Source organism: Balaenoptera musculus, chromosome 6 (genome assembly GCF_009873245.2).
Source record: "Balaenoptera musculus isolate JJ_BM4_2016_0621 chromosome 6, mBalMus1.pri.v3, whole genome shotgun sequence".
Taxonomy (NCBI): Eukaryota; Metazoa; Chordata; class Mammalia; order Artiodactyla; family Balaenopteridae; genus Balaenoptera; species Balaenoptera musculus.
In genome coordinates, this window is record NC_045790.1 from 54,764,309 (window position 1) to 54,779,079 (window position 14,771).

At 32.4% G+C, this 14,771-nt stretch overlaps 1 non-coding gene across 1 annotated transcript; it reads left to right on the forward strand.

Annotated features, from left to right (window-relative positions):
* Positions 1–13,805: 13,805 nt before the first annotated feature.
* Positions 13,806–13,912, forward strand: LOC118897615. Its single transcript, XR_005020502.1, has one exon. It is a non-coding gene; the product is annotated as a U6 spliceosomal RNA (small nuclear RNA).
* The last annotated feature ends 859 nt before the right edge of the window (positions 13,913–14,771 follow it).

The following is a 14,771-nucleotide window of genomic DNA, read 5'->3' on the forward strand; positions in this document are numbered from 1 at the left end:
TTAATCCCAATAATTAGATTGCTTTGCCTATTGATCTAATAAATTTGCTTGTGAAAGTGACCAATGAACTATCATTTTTTCTTGATAATTCTACATTATGTGACGTCCCTCACTTCATCTATTAAAATATCTCCCTGTGTAATTTCAGGTAGTACTATCAAAGCTGTTCAACAGAGTGCATTAGAGATATTTCTAGAGCCCCAATTCAGCTACACTTAATACAAAATATCTACATTTAGTTACTTTAGCTTAAATTCATACAGTCTCTTTTAAAATATTTATAAAATGGAAATAAAAATATTTCTCACATGGGGTTTTTGTCATGACTACATAATTAAATGTATAAAAAGTCCCTGGGGCAGGGATTGACACAGGGTAAATATTTTCTATATTATCATCTCTGTTGTTTTCCCTGTTATTACTGTACTAACTCTTTGTATCCTAGGATATCTTCTTTCTTTCCTAATATTCCTACTTTAAGGACATCTGACAAGTTTTATTCCTAGGCTTCCTTTCTTTTTCCCATGTATTTTCCTTCACTCAAGGTCAAACATGAACAGCTGTAATACCAAGTACAGTTTACCCTTGAACAATTCATGGGTTGCAGGCATTGACCCTTCAGTGCAGTCATGTATAACTTATATTTGGCCTTCCATAACTGTAGTTCCACAGACACAAATTTAAACAACCATGGATTAAACCAACATGAATTATGTGGTACTGTATTATTTATTACTGAAAAAATTCACATAGAAATGGACCTGTGCATTTCAAACCCATGTTGTTCAAGAGTCAACTGTATATACTTCTATCTTTGGTTTGTTATCAATAATCCAGGTTTAAATATTTTATTTTCTTCAAAGTATTTCTACTTTAGAAGAATTAAATTTTCTTCAAAGAGATTTTCTAGCTTAGATTTACACTGTCCAAAACCCTTTGGAAATGTCAACCTAGTGTAACAGAATTTGGGAATTTCTTGACTAATTGTGAAGTCAAGTGTTCTAAAAAATGCTTATTGTTCAACAGGAAGACGGAAATAACTGGTTAAATCTGGTACTGTGATCATCTGCTGAAGTGTGAAAAAGATTTTGCAGAACTTCAGTCATCTGAGGAGAGTCAATTAGTACCTAAACTACAATTACATAACTAAAATATGGCTGTATATTTCTAGATTTAGATTAGATTAAATTAAGCTAAACCTACTTTAAAGAGTTACACAGCATGCCTAATCACTGATCACATTTCAAATTACCATATTAGACTGAAAACAAGATCACACCATTTAAAGCAAAATAAATAATAATGTGTGAAAACAGTGGCTATCAATAAAACTAAACATTTATTTTGATTGATTAATTTTAATGGGCATGTGACACTCAACAAAATAGAGCTCAAAGAGTTAACACCATATAAAATTCATAGTTCTCATTCAGTGAAATGAGGCAAATCTTGACTTGAGCTTGCAAAATGTAAAAAGAACAGATACCTTGAAAAAATAGAAAAAATATATATACACTACTTGTATTCCATTAAATTTTTAAACTAATAAAGTTAAATATTTTCATTAACAACTTTTCTAGCTCTTCCTTGCTATAGTGCAGAGAGGACTTCTTCAAAACTCTTGAGTGTTTAAAATAAAATACTATGTGTAAAGATATCAATACATGATAAATGGAAATTCACTTTATATCCTACTTTCATATAAAAACTCTACATAAATGATAAATGACATTATTCAACATAGGCTTAATAATGAGAAAATGTATTTGAAAAATTACATTTTACTAGAGGAAAAGGCACTCTGAGTTTCAGCAACATAATAAGGGAGATGTAGCTAGATTTGAACACACGAGAACAAGTAGAGGGTTAACAAAAATGGTGGGGGAATTAGACATACAATATAGGCACTTTAGTGGAAGGCAGACCAGTATTTAAGATACCACAATCTATCTCTCTCTGTATTTATATTTAAATATCAGGTAAATGTATGAAAGACTATCTGCTTATCTGCTATAAAAGAAAATCCCTAGAGTAGGATCACAGTTTATAAATGTATTTTTGGGCAGGGGGAGGAAGTGTTGAGGTGATGAACTATACAGACATCCACTGACTGGGACAGTGGGTCTATCATGTCATTCATCACAGAAAACAAGGAGATTGGTAGTTGTAGAATAAAGGTACTAGATTTGTCATTTGAGAGAAATGAAAATGTATCTTTTCTAGCATCTAGCTTGTTCTAATGTTTGAGGCAAGTACCACTAGGCCTTTATCAACTGCATACTTCCAACTTAATGTATTAATAGTAGACAGAAGTGATTTAGCTCAATTTGGAGTTTTTCATCCATGTTGCCACAGGAACCGAATTGGCAGATAAATTTACAATATTTTTTTTTAACTATTAGCCTTCAACTGAGGTTTGTAAAAATTCTATTTTCATATTTCAGAAGGCAAAATATAAGTGATATGTAAGATAAAAAAACTACAAGAGTCTTTATGTGATTCTGGCCCCTTGTTTCACTTTTTTGCCAAAATCATTGAGAGGGACCCTTGGTCTAATGTATGAAATACTGAACTGAGCCATTCCTATAGAAAGAGCCCTAAGCCTGATATGGGGGAGTTACAAGAAGTAAGATAAAGAAAAAAAAAAAACATTTGGCAATATTCACACCCATTCATGATAAAAATCTTTAGCAAATACAAATAGAAGGAAGCATTGCTAACTAAATAAAGAGAATATTTGTAAAACCTACAGCTAATACCTTGAGGAGAGACTGAGTATGTTGCCTTTCATACTGGGGCCAAGGAAAGGAAGCCTTATCATTACTTATGTTCAAACTTGTACTGGGGAAACTAGGAAGTTCAAATAGGCAAAAACACATAAATAAAAGTAATAAAGATGAGACAGGAAGAACCAAAATTCTAATTATTTAGCAACAGCATCATTGTATATGTAGACAACACTGTAGAATCAACAGCAATCTAAAGTAAATCAATTTATCAGAATCAAGACATACAAGAAAAACATACAAGATTAAGCCATAAAAGGAAAAAAATATATGATCTATATATTAGTCACAACTGAAATATAAAATTAAACAATTATTTAAAATAGCCTCAAAAAATCAAATAATTGGCAATTAATTTTTCAAAATTTAAACTCTTTGTCTTGAAATCTATAAAATACTGTTGACAAAACTCTACAGAAGCCTAACTGTATGAAGAGATATACTATACTCATGGACTGGAGGATTCAACATTATTATGATATCTATTCTTCAATATTGTTTTATAGATTCAATGCACTCATAATTAAATTCTAACAGACTTTTTTTAAAAAACTGACACGTTCATTTTAAGTTTGATAAGGAAATGCAAAGGACCTAAAATATCTTTAACATTATATAATCAAAAATAAAATTAGAGGGTTTAAATCACTTCATTTCAAGCCTTGGTACAAAGTTTCATTAAGACGGTGTAGTATCACAAAAAATATAAAAATAAAGTTTTGAAATTGCATACAGTGTCCAAAAATAGATCCATACAAAAATATTGAATTGCTTCCCAATGTAGTCACTAAGTAATGAATCCCTTATATAATTTATTAAATGTAAGAAGCTCAACTAAAAGAGTCCATACTGTATTTATATGAAGTCCAAGAACAATCAAAACTATTTAATGTGACAAAAATTAGAAAGCAGTTGCTGAGTCAAAGTAAAGTAAACTAAAAAGGGGCATGACAAAATTTTCTTATTTTATGTGGTGGTACAAGGGTGTAGACAAACGTCACAACTCATCAAATTGAACACTTAGGATCTTTGAATTTTGTTCTATGTTAATTATATTTCAGTAAAATGTAATTAGAAAACAGATTCATAAGGATAACGATGTGAGTGTATAGAAAGTGCAGTACCACTGGTCTGAAATGTTCTTTTGTAAATTGCTTAAGATAAAGCTAATGAAGTAGGCAAAGCCCTGATAATGATTTTGCTTGCAAATTCTCCTAAGAGATTCGAATTTAATCTTGTAAGCTTGAGAAGAAATTGAAGGATTTTATGTAAAGAAGTGACCTGATGGGTTTAGACTCTTAGAAAGATCACTTGGGCATCTGACATGATAGGAACAAAATGATACTGTACATGAATTAGTATTGTCAGTTGGCTACTGTGATAAGAAATAATGAGGACCTGAATTTGAGAAGCACCAGTGGCAATGTAAAATAAAAGTAGATATTTAGAAGTCCAAAAGAATGAAAGTTGCATGTAGTGAGTTAGGTGGCTGTCGAAGCTACTTTTTGGGTTTCTGGCTAAAGAAGAGGTTTCTTCAACAGGATAGGAAAATTAGAGAAAGCGCTTCTCTGGAGGAGATAATTTGTTTAATTTGGGGATGTTGAAATTGGTATGTCCGAGAAACATGTAGGTAAAAAAAAGTCTAGCAAATGACAATTAAGTGAATTTTTACCTTTAGATAAGAGTTTTTGCTTGGGCTATATTTTTTGGAGTCCTAAACATACAGGTGTAAAAGCATACATGTAAAAGCATGGAGTTTTACAGATAACGTCAATCACTTCCAACCACACCTGTTACTAAACAAGTTGAATTGATTACTCTTCACAGCAAAGGATTACACACACCATGGGGAACCATGGACCACCTCAGTAAGTGGATGTTAAAAAGACTTATTAAAGGATCTGGACTTGTGTTACGTGAGTATGGGGAAGATTAATGACAGCAGTGCTTTTCTCTGTATGAGATGGTGTTGGGCAGTAAAAGGAAAACTATGATTAGGTATCTTTAAAAATCTTATCTATAGGGAAGGGAGATTAGAGCTTCACTAAAGTTGTAATTGGTAAAGGAACAACCAGTCACTCATTTTAGCTATGGTAGAGGTATACCTGGCATTTTGTGGCATGGAAAATACTCCAGTTTTACCTGTGTTCAGGCATCCCTGTAAGTGTTTTTACTTTTGTCTTGATTCATTATGGTCACAGAGTAGCTTTATCTGATCTTGATGTTCTATGAAATTGTTTCTGCTCAGCAAGAGAATACCAGGACCTAACTGTGAGTGCCAAACCATAGTAATACCAGGGTCTGAATGACAGCGCCAGCCAAGCTCCTGCATATCAGGCACCGGTTTGTCTTTCTCAATATGTATCTCAACTAGGTAGATGGTGATTGGGATTGAAGGAGTGCCAAACCAGAATTTTCAGGAATACTAGTACTTAATACATTTTTAAGAGAAGGTATAATTGAAGAGATTGGGGAAAATAACCTGAAGTTTTCAGAAAGAAAAGGGTGGAATCACGGGAAACAAAGAAACCTTTCAAGAATGGGGCTGGGGGCTTCCCTGGTGGCGCGGTGTTTGAGAATCTGCCTGCCAATGCAGGGGACACGGGTTCGAGCCCTGGTCTGGGAAGATCCCACATGCCGCGGAGCGACTGGGTCCGTGAGCCACAACTACTGAGCCTGCGCGTCTGGAGCCTGTGCTCCGCAACGGGAGAGGCAGCGATAGTGAGAGGCCCGCGCACCGCGATGAAGAGTGGCCCCCGCTCGCTGCAACTAGAGAAAGCCCTCGCATAGAAATGAAGACCCAACACAGCCAAAAATAAATAAAAATTAAAATTAAAAAAGAAAAAAAGAAAAAAAAAAAAGAATGGGGCTGGTATCCAGAGAGCCTATGCACTGTTTAATGGCTAAAAACTTGCTAGGATATTTTGTAAGTATTAGTTATTTTTAAAAATCAGTTTCAGTGGGAAAGAAGGTGTTTGTGTTTGTGTTTGTGAGGAGGGGAAGACTTGAAAACACTGAGGCATACATAACACATTTTAATAATTAGTTCCCAATAGTCATGATAGAGTCATAGTGTTATGCATGAAACCATTATTTCTTTAACTTTTTATAATGTTAAATATTTTTTAAGCTTATTAACATGTGAAAGTGTCCAGATTAATAACTAAGATATAAGAAGACAAAAACTATACTTTTGTACAAGTGAGATTCTTGCCAATATAGGTTACAGAATACATTTTTTAAGAACAGATATGATTCAAATAATTTAAAAATTGAATCAATGTTAAAAAAGTTACTTAAATCTAATAAAATGGTAAAGCATCCTAGACTAGAGTTACTGTGGTTCATCTGTATTAATTAGGAGATAAAGTCCAAAGCAGTTAAAAAAAAAGGATTACAGCTGAAGTCAAAGGACTTAGGCTGTGAAAGGAATCCTGGTTTTCCATACTATATTTAGCTCCACACTGGCACAGATTATAGCCAGGCTCAACCTGTTTCTTGTGATCACAGGGAAGTCATGCTAGATACCTGTAGTTCTACAGTCAATTGTCTGACCAAAAATCTGATTTCTAGTCAATCTAAGTACACTAGAAAACTCACACCAAGCCATTCTGATCTGTAATTCTAACCCTAAATTCACTTGCTATTGTATAACATGTAAGGATTTAACACCCTGAGAAAGTATATAAGTGTAGTAAATCAAATCTATATCTTTAGTATTTTTATAAATTTAGCAACAAGTGTGGAAACTTGGTATTTAAAATACGTTTAAAATAATCTGACATTAAATAGGTACAGATATTTTTATTCCAAATAATAATACTTGTTAATTTATTTTAGACTAGTGATTTTAAGATAAAAATTTAGCTAACTTTGCAAACATAGAGTATTCAGGAAAACATAAATAACTGCATTTATAAATTTAATTTGTGGGATTTATTAGGACTATGTAAGTGTTTGAGTACAATATGTTTGTTAGAGAGAGTGCTTAAAATAAAACACACATATGCACTTTACAACATTTAGGGAAACAATTAAATTGATTTTTAAAATACTTAAAAGAGCATTTGTTATTTGGCAGCTGAAGTTCAGAAAAAGAACATTTATAAATGTATTTCATAATATTTAGTGAAACTTAATTAGCTACATAGTCAAAGTTCTCTTAAGTAAAAATAAACTTTACAAAATTTATAAATAATGAGATATTTAAAATGAGTTTTCAAAGTTAAAATAATATTAGCGTTTGAATTCTTATTTACAAAATGTTACGTTGATTTTTAACTGAACGTTTCACAAGGACAAGTGCCATTCACATCCCTTCAATTAATAAATTGAAGGTGCAAATCAATATGGCCCCTAGCAAAAAAAATCTTTGAGCAATGAATAACTGTTCTTTTTAAATTTGAACACATATATTTTTTTCTACCAGCATAATGTATTTGTGGAGTGTGTCTCACTTCTACACTTTTTTTCTTTGAGAGATATTACATGAAACAAATGATCTCTCAGCCTTAATGAAAATAGAATGCCAACAAATCTACTGATGTAAATTAAAAATTAACTCATACATCATCTTAAGACGTTTTGCAAAAAACAAGAGTATAGATAGGGTACCTTCTCTTCCCAATGAAATACACTGGGAAAAATGATCCCTTAAAATAGGCCTTAAAAATTGTAGATTCCCTGACTTAAAATTATTTGTTGTTTGACAGAGCTTGTCAGTGTATGGTTAGAAGAGAGATATGTGAAAAAAAACAAAATATGTGAAAGACTTTTTTAGAGGGCAAACAGGTCATTTGATTAAAGGGATATAATTTATGCAGTGCAAATCACAGCATGAGGAAGATACTCGTGCTTAATTAGAAGAATTAAGCTAATTATATTTTTGTATATTTAAATAATCTTAATAATAAGTTTCTTGTATGCCTACATGTATATTAAAATATATTTAAATAAAATTAAAATGTGCTCAATGAGTGTTTTTTCCCAGATTTACTGAGATATAATTAATATATAACATTAAACAAGTTTAAGTTATACAATGTGATCATACACACACATACACACACACACACACACCCACATCAAAGTGATTACCATAATAAGATTAGTTAACACATCCATCACCTCACATGGTTATCTTTTTCTCTGTGTGGTGAGAACTTTTAGGATCTACTGTCAGTAACTTTCAAGTATACAATACAGTATTGTTAAGTTACCATGCTGTACATTAGATCCTCAGAACTCAGTCATCTTATAACTGAATGTATATATCATTTGACCAGTAATGCCCATTTCCCTCATCCTGCTCCTGGCAACTACTAATCTGATTTCTGTTTCTATAATTTGTTTTTTTTAGATTCCACATATAAGTGAGATCATACAGTATTATTTCTTTCTGCCTAACACTGAATATTAAATCCAAGTATTTTTTTTTTCCATTTCCTGCTGAGAAAAAAAATACTTTCCCTGGAATTATAACACTGCTTGTGTCACCAAAAGTCCTGCTGAAATATTTGGTACAGATAGGTGGGATACTGGGAAGTTGAAAAGTTGAAATCTCTTAATTTGAGTTGCTACTAAGTTTTTGTCAATCTCTTCAGGTACCTAGAGCTTGGGAGATTTATCTCCTAGCTTTCTCTTATCAAAAGTTTTAATATCGGACCCTTTCTGGAAATAGAACCAGAATTACACCAAAACACATAGACATTCTCTAATGATGAGCAGTCTACTTTGAGAGATACAAAGTTTTTTCCTCTCAAAAAATAGGGGGTTTTTGTTGACCATATTTGCTATTTTTTAATAAAAGGAGACATCCAGTATTTTGTATGTCAGTTTTTGTTTCAAACATAAGCATTTTTTAAGGAACCCTAGGTCATTATTTTTTCATTTTTATCGGAGTACAGTTGATTTACAATGTTGTGTTAGTTTCTGCTGTACAAACAGCTGAATATAAGCGTTTTAGTCAACACATCCTCAATTTGTACCTCCAAAGATTTTGAAATAAAAGGAGCTCAGTTTAAATTATAAAATTTAAATGTGGAATCTCAATATTTTTATCTGTTTTTTTTGGATGTGTGCATTAAGAAATGTACAGGTAACTGCTATTAAAATTGAAGGAATATCAGAGTGGAGACAGAGAAACATGAACTCTACACATCAGTTATATTTTTGATCTTTGGCTGTGCTTTTTTATCTAAAGAATCTAATACACATGTGTGCAAGTACATGCATACCCACCTATATTTCCATTTCATCCTTAAAAATCTGTGTAAACTTTGTAGAGTTTATGTATATGTATAAACAGTGTCACTCAGAAGACTTATATGTCACAAAAAATTTAGTTCAATATAAATGACTAAATTATCATGAAAACTTTATATTTCCTCTATATAATGACAATTAAAGCAAGGGTTTTATTAAGAATTGGGATGATAAGGCAGGTCAGAACCATGAAGGCAACAATTATTATCTTCTCTGAAGATGGCCTTTCCAAGCAATTTTAAACTCAATGCATTCCCTACCTTGTCCATATGCCCCTTTTTTAAAAAATTATTTCTTCTGAAATTACAATTATATTTGGATTTTGGACAGTGGGTTAACATTTTTACCCTTTTATTCATCTGTCTCTATTTGACACTCACTGACAAAACTCATTTGTAAGTAGAAGTGCTCAATTCCAAACTTTTCCAGGTAATTCTGTCTACTCACTAGACTTGAATACTCTTCAACTCAAGTGTGTGTTACACAGACCAGTCTCCAATCCCCACATTCCTATCTTCATCCTACTTAGCCTTAGTTGGCCTTGGTCATGCCTATGGACTTGTACTGATAAATACTGGTGTAATCTAGTGTGAGTGTACTAAATAACCATCAAATTTCCTTTTAAAAGTTGCAAATTGTCTTAGATAGATAAGTTGTTTATACAAATACCAGGTAATGAGCCCTTGTTTCATTCTATTTTATATGTCACAGTGTACATATAATTTATGAACAATCTGTTGACATTGCAAGACCTAGTTTTGTAGAATTTGAATTTATATCTATGGATATCAATACTTCAAATAATCTAAGGTCAAAAGTACAGATTTATTATTATCCTATACAATGGCAATCCTTACCTCATTGAAAATCAAATTATAATCCAAAAGTAAATTGATATCAAAGGAATAGTCTTCTTTTCAAATAAAACTTCAATCCAAAATTGATATAGAAGATATTTTAGGCATGAGAGTATGTGATGGATTTGAGTACATGTATATGTATACATACATATATGATTTATTTAATAAAGAAGATGACAACATATCTGGAATTAGCTAACAAAATATTTAACATAAACTTGCAATTTAAAAAATAGAATTATCTAAGGAATGAATATACTGCATATTTTAACCTAGTAAAGCTTTTTTTATATTATATACATATATGTGCAATACATACATACACATATATTTGAGTATTGTATTTCTAAAACTGAAACTGGCTGGGTATTATTCATTCCCACAGACCAAGGAAATGACACTAATTTAGCAATTTTATTTAGCCTTTGAGCACTATCAGTGAGGCATCGTAAATCACTTATTTACTTATTTACTTTCATTCACCAAGTAATGTTGTACTTGAAAATATAAATACTACAAGATGTGGGAACATAAATATTCACAGTTTAGTAGAAAGTGAGGCAAACAAATAAATGCTATTGTCCATAAATACTGTAAGTAAGGTTATACACAAATAAAGAAAGTGGTAGAAAAGAGGGGGTGACTGGCTTTACTTGTGGTATATCAAAGAAAACAATAGAGACTATATTCCAAGGGAATTATGAAATATGAGTGGGGAACAAGCCCAAGGGAAAGGGTATTCTAGGTCTACACAAACCATTGAGTCAGCCAGATGTGTTCAAGAAATAACAAATTGTCTAATATACCAAAAGTAAATTGAGAAAAGAAGGAAGTTGGTAGCTGACAAGCCTTGACAGAAATATAGATATCAGATCAAGTATAACCTCATTTAGTGTACACAGGAGAGTACCATTTATTATACATGCAAATGAAATTCATTATATATTTTTAAAAAGGAAACACAGATTATATTTGGGTTTTATTCTTATCATATTAGCAGCATATTAGAGGATAGATGTGGATAGTATGTGCAAATATAGCTACATGATTTTTCAGGAATTATGAAAAATAAACAAAATAAATGTCAGAAGGAAATGGAAGAACATGTAACAGTTATGGCAGATATTAATGTACAGCCTTCCACAAATACATAGAGACTAAGACAGGAAAAGAAAAATAATACTTTTTAACACCTTTGTTGAAAACCAATTGACCCTGTATGCATGGGCTTATTTCTGGGCTCTCTATTCTATTCCATTAGTCTATATGCCTGTCTTTATGCCAATACTAATCTGTTTTAATTACTATAGCTGTGTAATATTTTGAAATCAGGAGGTGTGATGCCTCCAGCTTTGTTCTTCTTTCTCAAGATTGCTTTGGCTGTTTTTGGTCTTTTGTGGCATCATAAAAATTTTAGGATTATTTTTTCTATTTCTGTAAAAAGTATCATTGGGATATTGATAAAAATTGCATTGAATCTATAGATAGTTTTGGGTAGTACGGACATTTTAACAATATTAATTCTTCTAATTCATGAACATGAGATAGCTTTACTTACTTGTGTCTTCCTTCATTTTTTCCATTAATGTTATGTAGTTTTCAATGTATAACTCTTTACGCTCATTGATTAAGTTTATCTCTCAGCATTTTATTCTATTTGATGCCATTGTAAATGGGAAAAGATAAGCTCTTCAACAAATGATGTTGTGAACACCGGATATTCACACGCAAAAGAATGAAATAAACCCTCATCATACACAATACACAAAGTCACCTCAAAATGGAATAAAGATTTAAATGTAAGATCTAAAACTCTTAGAAGAAAACATAGAGGACAAGCTTTATGACATTGGTCTACACAATGATTTTTTGTATGTCATCCCAAAAGCACAAGCAATGAAAGCAAAAATAAACAAGTTGGACTACATCAAAATAAAAAGCTTCTGTATGGCAAAGGAAACAAACAACAGAATGAAAGACAGTCTACAGAAAGGGAGAAAATATTTGCAAATTATATATATATATATATATATATATATATATATGCTAAAGGTTAATATCCAAAATATATAAAGGACCTCTACAACTCAATAGCAAAAAAGAAACAAACAAACAAATATCCTGATTAAAAAATGGGTAAATTACTGAATAGATATTTCTCCAAAGAAGACATGCAAATGGCCAAAAGGTATGTGAAAAGATGCTCAACATAACTAGTCATTAGGGAAATGAAAATCAAAACAGCAAAGAGATATGAAAATTTTTTTAAGATAAGTGTTGGAAAGGATGTGGAGAAATTGGAACCCTTGTAAAATGTTGGTGGGAATGTACAATGGTGTGGCCACTACAGAAAAAGTAGTATAAAATTTCCTCTAAAATTAAAAATAGATTACCATATCATCCAGCAATCCCACTTCTAGGTATAATCCAAAATAATTTAAAGCTGATTTCTGAAGAATATCTGCATCCCCATGTTCATTATAGCATTATTCACTGTAGCCAAGATGTGGAAACAACTAAATATCCATCAATGGATGAACTGATAAAGAAAATGAGGTATACACATACAATGCAATTATTCAGCCTTAAAAAATAAGGAAATCTGGCCATATGAAACAACATGGATGAACCTGAGGGACATTATGCTAAGTGAAACATGCCCATCACAGAAGGACAAATATTGCACGATTCCACTTATATAAGATATTTACAACAGTCAAACTCCTAGAAACAGAGTAGAAAGGTGGTTTCCAGGGGCTGGATGGAAGGGGAGTGGGAGTTGCTATTAAAAAGATATAGTTTCAGTTATACAAGATGAATAAGTTGTAGAGATCTACTGCACAACATTATTTCTATAGTTAACAACACTGTGTTGTGCAACTAAAATTTTGTTAAGAGAGTAGACCTCATGTCAAGTGTTCTTACCATAATTTAAAAAAAAAAATCAAAACATCATTTTAGACACACGTGTGCCTCTGCTCCCTCTGAACTCTAGTTAAATGAGGTAAAAGAAACAATAATATATGTACATGTATACTGGCCAAGAGAACACAAAAGATGTCAACAAAATCCTGAGGATGGGAAAGTGAAGGACAAATGTTAAAAAAATTCATCGGAGCAGAGAAAGCCGAATTCTATATAATAAAAGAGGGAAAACCATAATTTTATTAAGAGGAACTCCAGAGACTCAGTAAATCTAGGTTCCAGATGTCTAGGAAGGAAATCGTATAATGTGAGACTGAAAACAGGATGGTTTAAACACTATATTAAGTTAGCTTATGAACCTCTCTCCAGCCCATGCAACCAGGTAATTGCCCCTTCAGCAGAAGACTTGAGAGTTAATGTCTGCAGAGAATGAACATCAAAGAATTTGGACTTACAGAAGCAAGGCAGACTAAGAGTGGACATGAGTTTCTGAACTGAAACCAGCTGAGTTCAATGAAACCTGAGCATATTGAGTGACCTGAGGTCCCTCTATTTTCCCAAATCATATCCCAAATTCTGACTAATTTGCTTAAAATCGCTAATAAGAATACTTGACCAAAACAGAAGATAACAGTAAAGTATAAATTTGTTTTTAGAAAAATATACAGTAAAACTCCTGTGTTTAAGTAGAAATGTTCATAATAGTTGAAGTATATTACACATACACACACACACTAATTTGGGTGAAATGCTAAAAATACTAAAGTATATGAACCTAAATAAAGCTGAAATAACCATATTTGGAATGGGTTTGCTGGTTCTCAAACATTAATGTTGTGGAAATCATAGTTGATTTCAACTTAAACATAAAACACCACTAAATAAACTTGAGGGTGTTATGAGTGGTTAAAATGTCATGGCTACTGAGAACTGAAATGAAGCAATAGTTATACTTCTAAAACAGCAATGAGTGCTCGCTTTGGCAGCACATATACTAAAGTTGGAAAGATACAGAGAAGATTAGCATGGCTCCTGCACAAGGATGACACGCAAATTAGCAAAGCGTTCCATATTTTTAAGCAGCAAGGGAAAAGCAACAAATATCGTACAAGGGAATCCCCAAAAAGGTTATCAGATGATCTTTCAGCAGAAACTCTGCAGGCCAGAAAGGAGTGGCAGGATACATTCAAAGTGATGAAAGGGAAAAACCTACAACCAAGATTACTCTGCCCAGCAAGGCTCTCATTCAGATTTGACGGAGAAATCAAAGCTTTACAGACAAGCAAAAGCTAAGAGAATTCAGCACCACCAGACCTGCTTTACAACAAATTCTGAAAGAACTTCTCTGGGCAGGAAACACAGAAGAAAAAGACCTATAAAAACAAACCCAAAACAAATAAGAAAATCGTAATAGGAACATATATGTCAATAATTACCTTAAATGTAAATGGATTAAATGCTCCAACCAAAAGACATAGACTGGCTGAATGGATACAAAAATAAGACCTGTATATATATATTGTCTACAAGAGACCCCCTCCAGACCCAGGAACACATACAGACTGAAAGTGAGGGGATGGAAAAAGATATTCTATGAAATGGAAATCAAAAGAAAGCTGGAGTAGCAGTACTCATATCAGACAAAATAGACTTTAAAATATTGACTGTCACAAGAGACAAGGATGGACACTACATAATGATCAAGGGATCAATACAAGAAGAAGATATAGCAATTGTAAATACTTATGAACCCAACAGAGGAGCACCTCAATACATAAGGCAAATGCTAACAACCATAAAAGGGGAAACTGACAGTAACACCATAAGAGTGGGGAAATTTAACACTCCACTTACACCAATGGATAGATCATCCAGACAGAAAATTAATAAGGAAACACAAGCCTTAAATGACACATTAGACCAGACAGATATAACT